Source organism: Canis aureus, chromosome 25, assembly GCF_053574225.1.
Source record: "Canis aureus isolate CA01 chromosome 25, VMU_Caureus_v.1.0, whole genome shotgun sequence".
NCBI classification, from domain to species: Eukaryota; Metazoa; Chordata; class Mammalia; order Carnivora; family Canidae; genus Canis; species Canis aureus.
In genome coordinates this window covers 5,923,236-5,938,362 of record NC_135635.1, presented here as the reverse complement: position 1 = coordinate 5,938,362, position 15,127 = coordinate 5,923,236, and the positions used below count along the sequence as shown (strand labels likewise).

The 15,127-nt window shown below is 41.3% G+C and overlaps 1 pseudogene; it reads left to right on the top strand.

Annotated features, from left to right (window-relative positions):
- The first annotated feature begins 3,804 nt into the window (after positions 1 to 3,804).
- Positions 3,805 to 14,882, top strand: LOC144297727 (membrane-associated progesterone receptor component 1 pseudogene; annotated as a pseudogene).
- The last annotated feature ends 245 nt before the right edge of the window (positions 14,883 to 15,127 follow it).

Here is a 15,127-nt window from a genome sequence, read left to right as displayed (position 1 = left end):
TCTAGTACAGTAGTCAGTAGTCAAGCATGTAGTAAATGCTCAATAAGTATGTGCTGACTGAATGAATATTGCTCTCAAATTTAGAAGGGTACAACCACAGTGATATCTGTAAGTCACAAAGAAGACAAAATGACTGTGAACCTTAAGTGCTCAAGTCACACAGCATAAAATACTGTAGAAAATAACAAGGGAAAGTAACAAATTTATAATGATTGTGGAAGATTTTTCTTTTTTTCCACATATTTATGGATACTTTTTAATCAAATCAATGAGGCCTAAATGGGCATGCTAACACTTTCATGAAAGAAAAAGAAAAAATCAAATGCCTTTGGTGAATATTTATGCTGTATCCAATAGTCTTAAACCAACATGTTATTAAATAAAGAATATTTTCAGAGACATACTACCTAATGGAGACATTATTATGTATCATTGATAAGATGAAATAATTTTTTAATGTTTTACTTAAATTCAATGTAGGTAACATATTCTGTTTTATTAGATTCAGACCTAGAACTTAGTGATTCATCAGTTGCATATAATACACCCTGTGCTCATCACAAGTGTCCTCTTTGATGCCCATCACCCAGTTACCCCATCTCCACCCCCATCCCTTCCAACAATCCTCAGTATGTTTCTTAGAGTTAAGAGCCCCTTATGGTTTGCCTCCTTTTCTGTTTTCATCTCATTTTATTTTTCCTTCCCTTCCCCTATGTTCATATGTTTTGGTTCTTAAATTCCACATATGAGTGAAATCATATGGTATTTGTCTTTCTCTGATTTACTTCACTTAGCAGAATACCTCTAGTTCCATCCATGTCATTGCAAATGCCAAGATTCCATTCCTTTTGATGGCTGAATAATATTGTGGAAGACTTTTATACAGATTTTAGAGTCCTTAATAAACTAAATAGTCAAAACAGAGACAATGGCAAGGAAAATATGGGTGATATAATTAATAATATTCTAATAAGACTAAATCTAACTAAATATCTATCCTGCACTATAAAATTTCAGAAGGTAAAGGTTGAATAAAATAAGAAATGGATTGACCAGGAAGCAGCATGAGGGAACGTTCTAAGCTCTCAAAAACAAAACTAAAGAAAAGAAGAATCCCTCCCTTTAGTGCTGGAGCATGCCACCCACCCTGCTTTCTGAAATATCATGGGACACTGTGGTAGCAATGTGAATGAACCAAAATTTTATCTCAAATAGACCCTATTTGCTCAAACATATAACATCTGTGAGACCTCTAATAAGTTATTTAATTTCTGTGAGTTTCTTTTATCTCTAAAATGAGTGTAATCATATCTATCTTCTGTGTATTTTATAAGGACTCAGTGATATTATGTAGAGACCTAAGCACATATCTATTATTCCTAGAACTATATATAATCCAAACATATAGATACACTGAGACAAATTTATTTTTATTTTTTTATTTTTATTTTTTAATAATAAATTTATTTTTTATTGGTGTTCAATTTGCCAACATACAGAATAACACCCAGTACTCATCTTGTCAAGTGCCCCCCTCAGTGCCCGTAACCCATTCACCCCCACCCTCCACTCTCCTCCCCTAGTTCGTTTCCCAGAGTTAGGAGTCTTTATGTTCTGTCTCCCTTTCTGATATTTCCTACCCATTTCTTCTCCCTTCCCTTTTATTCCCTTTCACTATTATTTATATTCCCCAAATGAATGAGAACATTTTGACAGCACATGTCAGAAGACAGACAGAGACAGAAAATGAAGTTTGTCCTTCTCCGATTGACTTATTTCACTCAGCATAATACCCTCCAGTTCCATCCACGTTGAAGCAAATGGTGAGTATTTGTCATTTCTAATGGCTGAGTAATATTCCATTGTATACACAAACCACATCTTCTTTATCCATTCATCTTTTGATGGACACTGAGGCTCCTTCCACAGTTTGGCTATTGTGGACATTGCTGCTAGAAACATCGGGGTGCAGGTGTCCTGGCGTTTCATTGCATCTGTATCTTTGGGGTAAATCCCCAGCAGTGCAATTGCTGGGTCATAGGGCAGGTCTATTTTTAACTCTTTGAGGAACCTCCACACAGTTTCCCAGAGTGGCTGCACCAGTTCACATTCCCACCAACAGTGTAAGAGGGTTCCCTTTTCTCCGCATCCTCTCCAACATTTGTGGTTTCCTGCCTTGTTAATTTTCCCCATTCTCACTGGTGTGAGGTGGTATCTCATTGTGGTTTTGATTTGTATTTCCCTGATGGCAAGTGATGCAGAGCAGTTTCTCATGTGTATGTTGGCCATGTCTATGTCTTCCTCTGTGAGATTTCTCTTCATGTCTTTTGCCCATTTCATGACTGGATTGTTTGTTTCTTTGGTGTTGAGTTTAAGAAGTTCTTTATAGATCTTGGAAACTAGCCCTTTATCTGATACGTCATTTGCAAATATCTTCTCCCTTTCTGTAGGTTGTCTTTTAGTTTTGTTGACTGTATCCTTTGCTGTGCAAAAGCTTCTCATCTTGATGAAGTCCCAATAGTTCATTTTTGCTTTTGTTTCTCTTGCCTTCGTGGATGTATCTTGCAAGAAGCTACTGTGGCTGAGTTCAAAAAGGGTGTTGCCTGTGTTCTCCTCTAGGATTTTGATGGAATACAGCAATTTGGCAGCATGGCAGGATACAAAATCAATGCCCAGAAGTCAGTGGCATTTCTATACACTAACAATGAGGCTGAAGAAAGAGAAATTAAGGAGTCAATCCCATTTACAATTGCACCCAAAAGCATAAGATACCTAGGAATAAACCTAACCAAAGATGTAAAGGATCTATACTCTAAAAACTACAGAACACTTCTGAAAGAAATTGAGGAAGACACAAAGAGATGGAAAAATATTCCATGCTCATGGATTGGAAGAATTAATATTGTGAAAATGTCAATGTTACCTAGGGCAATTTACCCATTTAATGCAATCCCTATCAAAATACCATGGACTTTCTTCAGAGAGTTAGAACAAATTATTTTAAGATTTGTGTGGAATCAGAAAAGACCCCGAATAGCCAGGGGAATTTTAAAAAAGAAAACCATATCTGGGGGCATCACAATGCCAGATTTCAGGTTGTACTACAAAGCTGTGGTCATCAAGACAGTGTGTTACTGGCACAAAAACAGACACATAGATCAATGGAACAGAATAGAGAACCCAGAAGTGGACCCTCAACTTTATGGTCAACTAATATTCGATAAAGGAGGAAAGACTATCCACTGGAAGAAAGACAGTCTCTTCAATAAATGGTGCTGGGAAAATTGGACATCCACATGCAGAAGAATGAAACTAGACCATTCTCTTTCACCATACACAAAGATAAACTCAAAATGGATGAAAGATCTAAATGTGAGACAAGATTCCATCAAAATCCTAATTTATTTTTAGTAAATATTCACCAAAATATATTGTGGATCCAGGAAATATTAAGTACACATTTTGTCAATGACCACACTTTGGTCACACTTTTGACCACACTTTGGTTCCCCCGTGTGATAGAGAAACAGTGCTTGGTTGATATCTACTATGTAGCATGGATAAGAGACAGATACCATAGCAGAGAACCCAGCTGGAAGACTGGGATCATTAGAAAGGAGAGATAAGGATGAAAAATAAAAAGTATCTCAGCCTTCTAGAAGTTTAGGAATATTCAGCATGTTAAAAAGGAGCTCCCTGATGAGTCTCTGTTGAAATGGCTACTGAGAATTTTAGGTTAAGGAGCAAAGTCCCCCTCCTTGAACACCGCTACGTGGAGGAGAATGTTTGCTAGCTCCCGAGGGAATGTCTGGCCTCACCTTGGATCTTCAAATGGCTGCTACCTTTGTGAAGATGGTTCATGCAGTCGCCACTAGTTTACTAGGCTGGTTTGAGGAAGCAACATGTCACACATGCCCAGTTACATCTGAGCTCCTGGGCCTGGTATGTTTCACATACATGATGATGGTTTTTAATTAAGAGAGAAAGCATGTGCTTCATGGTTTTGTGGAGGGAAAACAAGTGAGCTCCCTCCAGTTCTCTCCCCTTGTTATGAGACAGCCTTTGGCTGTGATGCATATCTTTTTTATGTTTTTTAAGATTTATTTATTTATTCATGAGAGACATAGAGAGAGAGGCAGAGACATAGGCAGAGGGAGAAGCAGGCTCCCTGCAAGGAACCCGATGTGGGACTTGATCCCAGGACTCCAGGATCACACCCTGAGCCAAAGGCAGGAGCTCAACTGCTGAGCTACCAGGCATCCTCATACTTTATTTTATTTTTTTATTTTTTTATTTTTTTTATTTTATGATAGTCACAGAGAGAGAGAGAGAGAGAGAGAGAGAGAGAGGCAGAGATACAGGCAGAGGGAGAAGCAGGCTCCATGCACCGGGAGCCCAACGTGGGATTCGATCCCGGGACTCCAGGATCGCGCCCTGGGCCAAAGGCAGGCGTCAAACCGCTGCACCACCCAGGGATCCCATACTTTATTTTAATACTGCTGTCATATTGTATCCTTTTCCTGCAAATCGTAGATTTGTAAGATTTGTCATTTTGGATCCTTGGAGTCTTCTTTATCAATGGAAACATGTTTAACTCTTGCCATTAATACAAAAAAAAAAAAAATCCTCTTGCCCTTTTGCAGTTTAATGAGAGAGGAATAGTAAGTATGGGGTCAGCAGGCAGCCTGGCATGGCTGCCAGGGAAGGTTTCTCATGAGCCATAGGGAGAAACGATCAATTGGTTATATAGGCCTCTGCAGTGAAGTCTAAATGAGCTATGATTATTTTGCCCTAAATCCATAACCAGGAACATGTTGATGGCTTAGTGGTTGAGCATCTGCCTTGGGCTCAGGGAGAGATCTCAGGTCACAGGATGGAGTCCCACAACCAGTTCTCTGTGGAAATCCTGCTTCTCCCTCTGCCTATGTCTCTGCCTCTCTCTGTGTGTCCCTCATGAATAAATAAATAAAATCTTTTTTAAAAATAAATAAATAATAAAACCCACAACCTCTTTTGAGAAATAGGAAAATTAGAAAGTATTGGGGTTTGGGGAAATTTTATCTTCTGGAAGAATGCATTATAAGTACTCAAGAACTTGAAGGAACTTCCCACAAGAAGTTGGAAGCAAAAGCAATAGGTTTCTCTCTGAGCATTAAGCAGTGACGATGAATTGGACCAGTGATCTGCAAAATGAAGATATGGCACAGTTGACCATATTGAATATATTCAATACGTTATTATATGCAAAAATGTAGAGAGTCGACAGCTGGAACATGTCCCACGGAACTCTATTCCCAAACTCAGACTTCCTGGTTGTCCTGAGCTGAGCTGTCACCATGGGGAAGCTGGGCCAGTGCACTCAGCCCCAGGAGAGTGCTGCTAGGACCAATGCGCCCAGGCCACTCCCTCCAGGACCTGAAAATGCTTCCAGGAGGAGTAGCATTTAGGTGATAAGCCTATAGGTGAAAGGTTGGCATTACCTCATGCAAATATATTTCTGCCCAACCACCAAACATCTAAGGAAGAACTAAAACCAAGATAAATCTTTCTTTTTTTTATTTAAATTCAATTTGTCAATATATAGTATAACACCCAGTGCTCATCTCATCAAGTGCCCTCCTTAGGGCCTGCCTATCACCCCGTTACCCTATCCTTCCACCCTCTTCCCCTTCTGCAACCCTTTGTTTGTTTCCCAGGGTCAGGAGTCTCTCATGCTTTGTCTACCTCTCTAATTTTTTCCCACTCAGTTTCCCATCTTTCCCTTATAGTCTCTTTCACTATTTCTTATATTCCACGTGAGTGAAACCATATGATGATTGTCCTTCTCCAATTGACTTACTTCACTCAGCATGATACCCTCCAGTTCCATCCACGTTGAAGCAAATGGTAGATATTCATCCTTTCTGATGGCTGAGTAATATTCCAGTGTGTGTGTGTGTGTGTGTGTGTGTGTACACATCTTCTTTATCCATCCATCTGTTAAAGGACATCATGGGTCCTTCCACAGTTTGGCTATTGTGGACATTGCTGCTATGGACATTGGGGTGCAAGTGTCCTGGCATTTCACTACATTAGTATCTTTGGGGTAAATACCCAGTAGTGCAATTGCTGGGTCATAGGGTAGTTTTATTTTTAACTCTTTGAGGAACCTCCACACAGTTTTCCAGAGTGGCTGCACCAGTTCACATTCCCACCAACAGTGCAAGAGGGTTCCTCTTTCTCCACATCCTCTCCAACATTTGTTGTTTCCTGTCTTGTTAATTTTAGCCATTCTCATTGGTGTGAGGTGGTATCTCATTGTGGTTTTGATTTGTATTTCCCTGATGGCAAGTGATGTGGAGATTTTTTCATGTGCTTTTTGGCCATGTGTATGTCTTCTTTGGAGAAATGTCTGTTCCTGTCTTCTGCCCATTTCATGATTGGATTTTTTTGTTTCTTGGGTGTTGAGTTTAATAAGTTCTTTATAGATCTTGGATACTAGTCCTTTATCTGTATGTCATTTGTAAATATTTTCTCCCATTCTGTAGGTTGTCTTAGAGATAAGTCCTTCTATCTTGAGGATGGGAAAGCATGGAAGCCCAGAGTGCAAACATACACATGCCTGGAGACCTGGAGGCAGGATGGCAACTTGCAGGCTGCTACAGGCACATGGGCAGTTGAGGGGGGTGGGCAGGGAGCTCCCTTCTGTCAGGAGACTGTCGCCACTTATGGAACTCAACCAGGCAGACTTTGGCCACAATGAACAAACAAAGCAGTATAAAGAGAGAGGCAAACATCAAGTAGCTTATCAGAAAAACCACATTAAAAAAGTGCAAGGAGGCAATAGACCAAAACAGCCCCCACAGAGGAAAAAAAATCGGGAGGGTGTGTAAAGAGACTCAAATATGGGAAAATAAAAAGCAACCTGGAAAAATTTTTTTAATTTAAAAAAATTTTTAAAAAGGCAACCTGGAAACAAGAACTATAATGTTCTTTTTAAAAACTCAGACTTCTGATTTGGGCTCAGAAATGCAGAGGACTGGCCAGCTAACGCTCTTGCTCTTATGATAAGAAAAATGCTGGACAAAGTGAAAGTCAACCACTTATCTTAACCATCAGAGAACTGTCTCAGGCAGATGGCCAGAAATCTGGAGGTAAGAATGTGGCTGCAGGGGGACGCAAGACCCAAGCATTTGCTTACTCAGGACAGAAGCTCCTGGCGCCCTCCAAACTGGGAGGGAGATGAAACTAGAAATGCTGAGGCTCTTGATGTACAGTCAAAGAGAAGAAGCTCCCACCTTCTTGCAGGCTGTTCCCCCAGGAACCCCACCTGGCTCTCACAGGGAGGATGGTGGGGGGACATCAAAGAAAGCTCTCCCGTCCCCATCCTCAGGGGCTGGCTGGGGGCAGGGAACAGCAGCCACCATCAGATCTCCCAGGCCCACTGCCCCAGCTCCCTTGTGAAACAAAAGGCTCAGCCTGAAGCAGGAAATTCATCGAAGCCCACCAGAGGGTGAGGGTGCTAGTGCAACCCCCTTCCAGCCAGAGAGAAGGGTTCGAAACCTTATTTGGCCTGTGGAAACTAGTGAAAATAGAAAAGCAAAGGTATTAAGCCATCCAAAACAAGTCTGAGAAAGAACAAATTTAGATGACTTACATAATCTGATTTTAGGACTTAGTATTTTTTTTTGTATATTTTTTTATTGGAGTTCGATTTGCCAACATATAGTATAACACCCAGGGCTCGTCCCATCAAGTACCCCCCTCAGGACTTACTATAAAGTTACAGTATTCAACACAGTGTTGTATCTGCAAAAGGACAGCAAAGGAATAGACATGGAGAGCAATGAAAGCAGAGAAACCAGACATCGGTCCACACAGATCTAGTGAACTGATTTTTGAAAGGCACAAAGGAAACGCAGTGGAGAAATAAGAGCCTTTTCAACACTGGGTGGCAGAAGCAATTGGACGACATAAGGGCACTTGCTGCAAAGTAAAAATAAAAGGCTAATTCCCCCACTGAAAATAAACTTCTAACTTCTCTCCCTCTTCCTTTTTCTTACAGCATTTACCTGAGAAAACATGTAAGTATAAGTTCTTTCTCTGTCATTTTGAAATGTATGTAAATCTTTTTAAAAGTCAAAAAGCCCCTTGGGTGCCTGGGTGGCTCAGTTGGTTAAGCGTTTGCCTTCAGCACAGGTCATAATCTTGGGGGTCCTGGGATTGAGCCCCACAATGGGCCTTCTGCTGGTGGCAGTGGGAGGGGGGCTGCTTCTCCCTCTGTGCCTCTGTCCTCCTCCTGCTCATATTCTATTTCTCTCTCAAATAAATAAATAAAACCCTTTAAGAAAATAAAAATGGGGATCCCTGGGTGGCTCAGTGGTTTGTCGCCTGCCTTTGGCCCAGGGCGCAATCCTGGAGTCCCGGGATCGAGTCCCGTGTTGGGCTCCCGGCATGGAGCCTGCTTCTCCCTCTGCCTGTGTCTCTGCCTCTCTCTCTCTCTCTCTCTCTCTCTCTCCATGTCTATCATGAATATAAATAAATAAATAAATATTTTTTAAAATAACAAAAAAATAAAAATGTGGGACACCTAGGTGGCTCAGTGGTTGAGTGTCTGCCTTCAGCTCAGGGTATGATCCTGCCAGGATGGAGTCCCACATGGGGCTCCATGCAGGGAGTCTGCTTCTCCCTCTATGTCTCTGCCTCTGTGTGTGTGTGTGTGTGTGTGTGTGTGTCATGAATAAATATATAAAATATTTATAAATAAATAAATAAATAAATAATAAATAAATAAATAAATAAGAAAAAGCCCCTTGTCAGCTTTACTACCCAGTAATGTCTTTCTCAAGAACCTAAGAACCAGCTCTTCTGAATGTATCAGAGAAGACAGTGCCCCTATCTCCCAGTTTCTGGGGAAGTATAGGAGCCTAAGCCCAGAGGGGCTTCACTCCAAGTTGCAAAACTATCTCCTATTATAATGGTGGGATAAGTTTGATTTCCTTTGGATAAAGCAAGTCAGCAAACCCCAACAACCACCTCAACCACCAAGTGAGTCTAGAATAAGCATGTGTGACAAATGGTGCAGTCAGGTTCTCTTACTTAAGGACCTTTTATTATTTCTCATGAGAACATGTATGCAATGAGCTGTGCCTGCTTAGCTCTTGCTGGTATAACGCTAGGTAACCTTTGGCCTCCTCCTAACTGCAGTGCAGAGCCCAAGGGAGACAACTTTTATGAATGGTCCAGGTTCTGTATATGATGATGGTCTATTCTCTCTGAATATCACATTTTTATCTGATGATCCATTTAAGCCACCAAAGGTTAACTTCCAAACCAGAATCCATCACTGTGACATCAACAGTTCAGGAAGCCATCTAATTGAAGACAACCGGAATAACTGCTTGTCTATATTTCAAAGGTCTTGCTATCAATCTGTTCTTTTTTCACAGATTGCAACCCTGCAGATCCTCTGCCTGGAAACATGGCCATTCAGTATTTGACTAACAGGGGAGAACATGAAGGATATCCGGAGAATGGACCCAGTGCTATGCAACATAATTCACATAATTCATATGCGGTGTGAGGGAGCAGGGTGCGTCCTCTCCCTGGGCCAGGCATCTCTATATATAGTACAGAGTTTGTGTGCCTGCTACACTGACTCTACTCTCTGTGTTTGTCCTCTAGAGACTAAGAGACATCCCAAAAAGTAAATTCTCTCAAGAGTATAACTTTATAGACGTGCCTGGGTGGCTCAGTCAACTGCGCATCTGCCTTCGGCTCAGGACATGATCTCAGGGTCCTGGGATCTAGCCCCGAGTCAGGGTCCCTGCTCAGCATGGAGCCTGCTTCTCCCTCCCCCTCTCCACTTGTGCTCTCTCTCACTCTCTTGTTATCTCTGCCACTGTCTCTGTCTCTCTCTCTCTCAAATGAATAAATGAAAGCTTTTTTAAAAAAAAAGTAGAACCTTATAACTATAAATTAATTATGTCTAAGACATCTGCTTGCAAGTCTTGCTTCTTTGGTATATCAAAATATATTTTGTGATATACTAAAAATCCTGAAGTCTACCAGATATTACAGTGCATTTTAGCCTAATTTATTATCTATATTAAGTTATAAAAGAAACCTTGGATGATTAGGAATTATTTATATTAAACCCAGACCTATTTCTGAATATGTGGAACTAGATTTTTTTTAAGATGATGTTTATTTATTTGAGAGAGAGAGAGAGAACACTAGCAAGATGAGGGGCAGAGGGAAAAACAGACTCCCCACTGAGCAGAGAACCCAATGCAGGGCTTGATCTCAGAGCTCCAGGATCATGACCTGAGCTCGAAGGCAGACACTTAACCAACTGAGCCACTCAGGTTCCCCTAGAACTAAATCTTCAAATGGCTGCTGTGAAAAATATTTTACCTCTTACCTTTGTCAGTTTGTAATAAGAAAACTTCCTTTTACCCTGTGTAGCTAAGAAAACACCTGAGGTATTATCTCAAACACAATGAATACGCCCCTGAATGCAAAGGAAAAAAAAGAGGGTTATCGCAACCTTAGTTTTGGTGATGGGACATTGGAGACAATTTGGGTAGGTCAGAAAATCTATTTTAGAAAGATTAAAGCTAAGCTGTTATAGAAAAGATCCCCAAATACAGTGCCTCAAACAAAAGATTACTTTTCTTTTAAGTTCAGAGATGCATATGGGTGGTCCCAACTGAAAAGCCCAAGTTCCTTCTATATTGTTGCTTTGTTATCTTCTATACTTAATCACCATTCAATCCTCATCCATTACAAAGACTGATCATCTGGAGCACCTAGATGCCTCCTCAGTCAGTTAAGCTCCCAACTCTTGGTTTCAGCTCACGTCATGACCTCAGGGTTGTGAGAGCAAGTCCTGCATGGGGCTCTGTGCTCGTCACAGAGTCAGCTTGGGATTCTCTCCCTGTCTTTCTGCTCCTCCCCCAATTCACACTCATGGGCACACACACTCTCTCTAAAAATAAATAAAATCTTTAAAAAAATAGACTTGGCTTCCTAGGGGAATTCTATCAAATGTTTAAAGAAGAAATAACACCTATTCTACTAAAGCTGTTCCAAATGATAGAAAGGGAGGGAATACTTCCAAACTCGTTTTATGAGGCCAGCATCACCTTAATTCCAAAACCAGACAAAGGCCACATCAACAAGGAGAATTAAGACCAATATCCCTGATGAACACAGATGCAAAAATTCGACCAAGATACTAGCCAATTGGATCCAACAGCACATTCAGAAGATTATTCACCATGAACAAGTGGGATTTATCCCCGGGATGCAAGGCTGGTTCAACACTCGTAAAACAATCAACGTGATAGATCACATCAACAAGAGAAAAAACAAGAACCATATGATCCTCTCAATAGATGCAGAGAAAGCATTTGACAAAATGCAGCATCCATTCCTGACCAAAACACTTCAGAGTGTAGGGATAGAGGGAACATTCCTCAGAATCGTAAAATCCATCTACGAAAAGCCCACAGCAAATGTCATTCTCAATGTGGAAAAACTGGGAGCCTTTCCCCTAAGATCAGGAACACAACAGGGATGACCACTCTCACCAGTGCTATTCAACATAGTACTAGAAGTCCTAGCCTCAGCAATCAGGCAACAAAAAGTAATAAACAACATTCAAATTGGCAAAGAAAAAGTCAGGCTCTCCCTCTTCACAGATGACATGATATTGTACATAGAAAACCCAAGACTCCACCCCAAGATTGCCAGAACTCATACAACAATTTGGCAGTGTGGCAGGATACAAAATCAATGCCCAGAAATCAGTGGCATTTCTATACACTAACAATGAGACTGAAGAAAGAGAAATTAAGGAGTCAATCCCATTTACAATTGCACCCAAAAGCATAAGATACCTAGGAATAAACCTAACCAAAGATGTAAAGGATCTATACCCTAAAAACTACGGAACACTTCTGAAAGAAATTGAGGAAGACACAAAGAGTTGGAAAAATATGCCATGCTCATGGATTGGAAGAATTAATATTGTGAAAATGTCTATGCTACCCAGGGCAATTTACACATTCAATGCAATCCGTATCAAAATACCATGGACTTTCTTCAGAGAGTTGGAACAAATAATCTTAAGATTTGTGTGGAATCAGAAAAGACCCCAAATAGTCAGAGGATTGTTGAAAAAGAAAACCAGAGCCAGGGGCATCACAATGCTGGATTTCAGGTTGTACTACAAAGCTGTGATCATCAAGACAGTGTGGTACTGGCACAAAAACAGACACATAGATCAATGGAACAGAATAGAGAACCCAGAAATGGGCCCTTAACTCTATGATCAACTAATATTCGATAAAGGAGGAAAGACTATCCACTGGAAAAAAGCACAGTCTCTTCAATAAATGGTGCTGGGAACATTGGACATCCACATGCAGAAGAATGAAACTAGACCATTCTCTTACACCATACACAAAGATAAACTCAAAATGGATGAAAGATCTAAACGTGAGACAAGAATCCATCAAAATTCTATAGAGAACACAGGCAACACCCTTTCTGAACTTGGCCACAGCAACTTCTTGCAAGACACATCTATGAAGGCAAGGGAAACAAGAGCAAAAATGAATTATTGGGGCTTCATCAAGATAAGAAGCTTCTGCACAGCCAAAGAAACAGTCAACAAAACTAAAAGACACCTACAGAATGGGAAAAGATATTTGCAAATGACATATCAGATAAAGGGCTAGTATCTGATCTATAAAGAGCTTATTAAACTCAACACCCAAGAAACAAAAAATCCAATCATGAAATGGGCAGAAGACATGAACAGAAATTTCACCAAAGAAGATCTACACATGGCCAACAAGCAGATGAGAAAATGCTCCGCATCATTTGCCATCAAGGAAATACAAATCAAAACCACAATGAGATACCACCTCACACCAGTGAGAATGGGGGAAATTAACAAGACAGGAAACAACAAATGTTGAAGAGGATGTGGAGAAAGGGGAACCCTCTTGCACTGTTGGTGGGAATGTGAACTGGTGCAGCCACTCTGGGAAACTGCGTGGAGGTTCCTCAAAAAGTTAAAAATAGAGCTACCATATGACCCAGCAATTACACTACTAGGTATTTACATCAAAGATACAGATGCAGTGAAACGCCGGGACACCTGCACCCAATGTTTGTAGCAGCAATGTCCACAACAGCCAGACTGTGAAAGGAGCCTCGATGTCCATCGACAGATGAATGAATAAGGAAGATGTGGTTTATGTATACAATGGGATATTCCTCAGCCATTAGAAACAACAAATACCCACCATTTGCTTCAACGTGGATGGAACTGGAGGGTATTATGCTGAGTGAAGTAAGCCAATTGGAGAAGGACAAACATCATATTGTTTCACTCAAATGGGGAATATAAAAATAGTGAAAGGAAAAAAAATAGTGAAAGGGATTAAAGGGGAAAGGAGGGAAAATGAGTGGGAAAAATTAGGAAGACAAAACATGAGCACTCTGGGAATTGAACAAGGGGTAGTAGAAGTGGAGGCAGGTGGGGGGATGAGGTGACTGGGTGACAGGCACTGAGGAGGGCGTTTGACAGATGAGCACTGGGTGTTATACTATATGTTGGCAAATCGAACTTCAATAAATAAATAAATATATATTTATATGTATATGTATATTTATATATATAAAATAGACTGATCATTCTTCCTCAGTACTGCCCTTTCCTTCTACCTTTCAGTAACAGAACTTTCCTGTGTTTTAGACACATGTCTGCTCATGGAATGCAGTTCCATGTGGTCAAAGCTGGGTACGGGTCAAAGAGCTCATATTTGTTGAAGCTCAATGATGGATACAGAAGAGTCAATACACTACTCTTTCTACTTCTGTATATGTTTAAACGTGTTCACAATAAAAAGTTTTTGCCGCGATTAAAAATTTGTTTTAAACTTTTTAATCAATTTGGATTTTATTTAATTGCAATAAATAAAATAATTAATTTGGGGTGGATGACATGTTAGATGTTTATTTTCTTCTTTCATAATTAAAATATCTTTGATATCTTTTTTTTTTTTTCTTAGAAAGAGTGAGCAGTTGTGGGGGGGGCAGTGTTGAGGACTGGCAGAGGGAGAAGAGAGAGAGAATCTTAAGTGGACTCCATACTGAGCAAGGAACCCGACTCAGGGCTCAATCCCATGACCCTGAGATCATGACCTCAGCAGAAATCAAGAGTTGGATGCTTAACCAACTAGCTTGCTGAGAAGGAGGAGAAAGCAGCCAGCTCCGCAGCCCTCCCTAGCCCGGCCCAACCTTTGCGCCAGCGATCCTGGCTGCAGAGGATGTGGCGGCGACCGGCCCCGACCCGAGTGAGCTGGAGGGTGGCGGACTGCTGCACGAGATTTTCACGTCGCCGCTCAACCTGCTGCTGCTCGGCCTCTGCATCTTCCTGCTGTACAAGATCGTGCACGGGGACCAGCCGCCCCCCTGCCCCGCCTTAAGCCGCCTGACTTCACCCCAGTCTAGCTGCGGCACTCGACGGCGTCCAGGACCCACACATACTCATGACCATCAACTGCAAGGTGTTCATCGTGACCAAAGGCTGCAAGTTCTACGGGCCCGAGGGGCCATACGGGGTCTTTGCTGGAAGAGATGCATCCCGGGGCCTTGCCACATTTTGCCTGGATAAGGAAGCACTGAAGGACGAGTACGATGACCTTTCTGACCTCACCCCTGCCCAGTAGGGAGACCCCGAGTGACTGGGACTCTCAGTTCACTTTCAAGTATCATCGTGGGCAAACTGCTGAAGGAGGGGGAGGAGCCCACTGCGTACTCTGATGAGGAAGAAGCAAAAGATGAGAATGCTCGGAAAAATCATTAAAGCACCCAGTGGAAGCATATCTATTTTTGCATTTTGCAGAATCATTTGTAACATTCCAGTCTGTCTTTAAAACATAGTGATTTCGATATTTAGAGAAGTTTCAAACTTGCTGTACGTTTTTATAATTAACATCACTAGTGACACTGATACAATTAACCTCTGTCTCCAAGTGCATGACGTGTTTGTGTGTCACAGACCCAGACCGTGAACTGCAGTGCTGTAATCCAAATGTTGGCACTCTCTCCCTCTGTCTGTAGTTAGTGC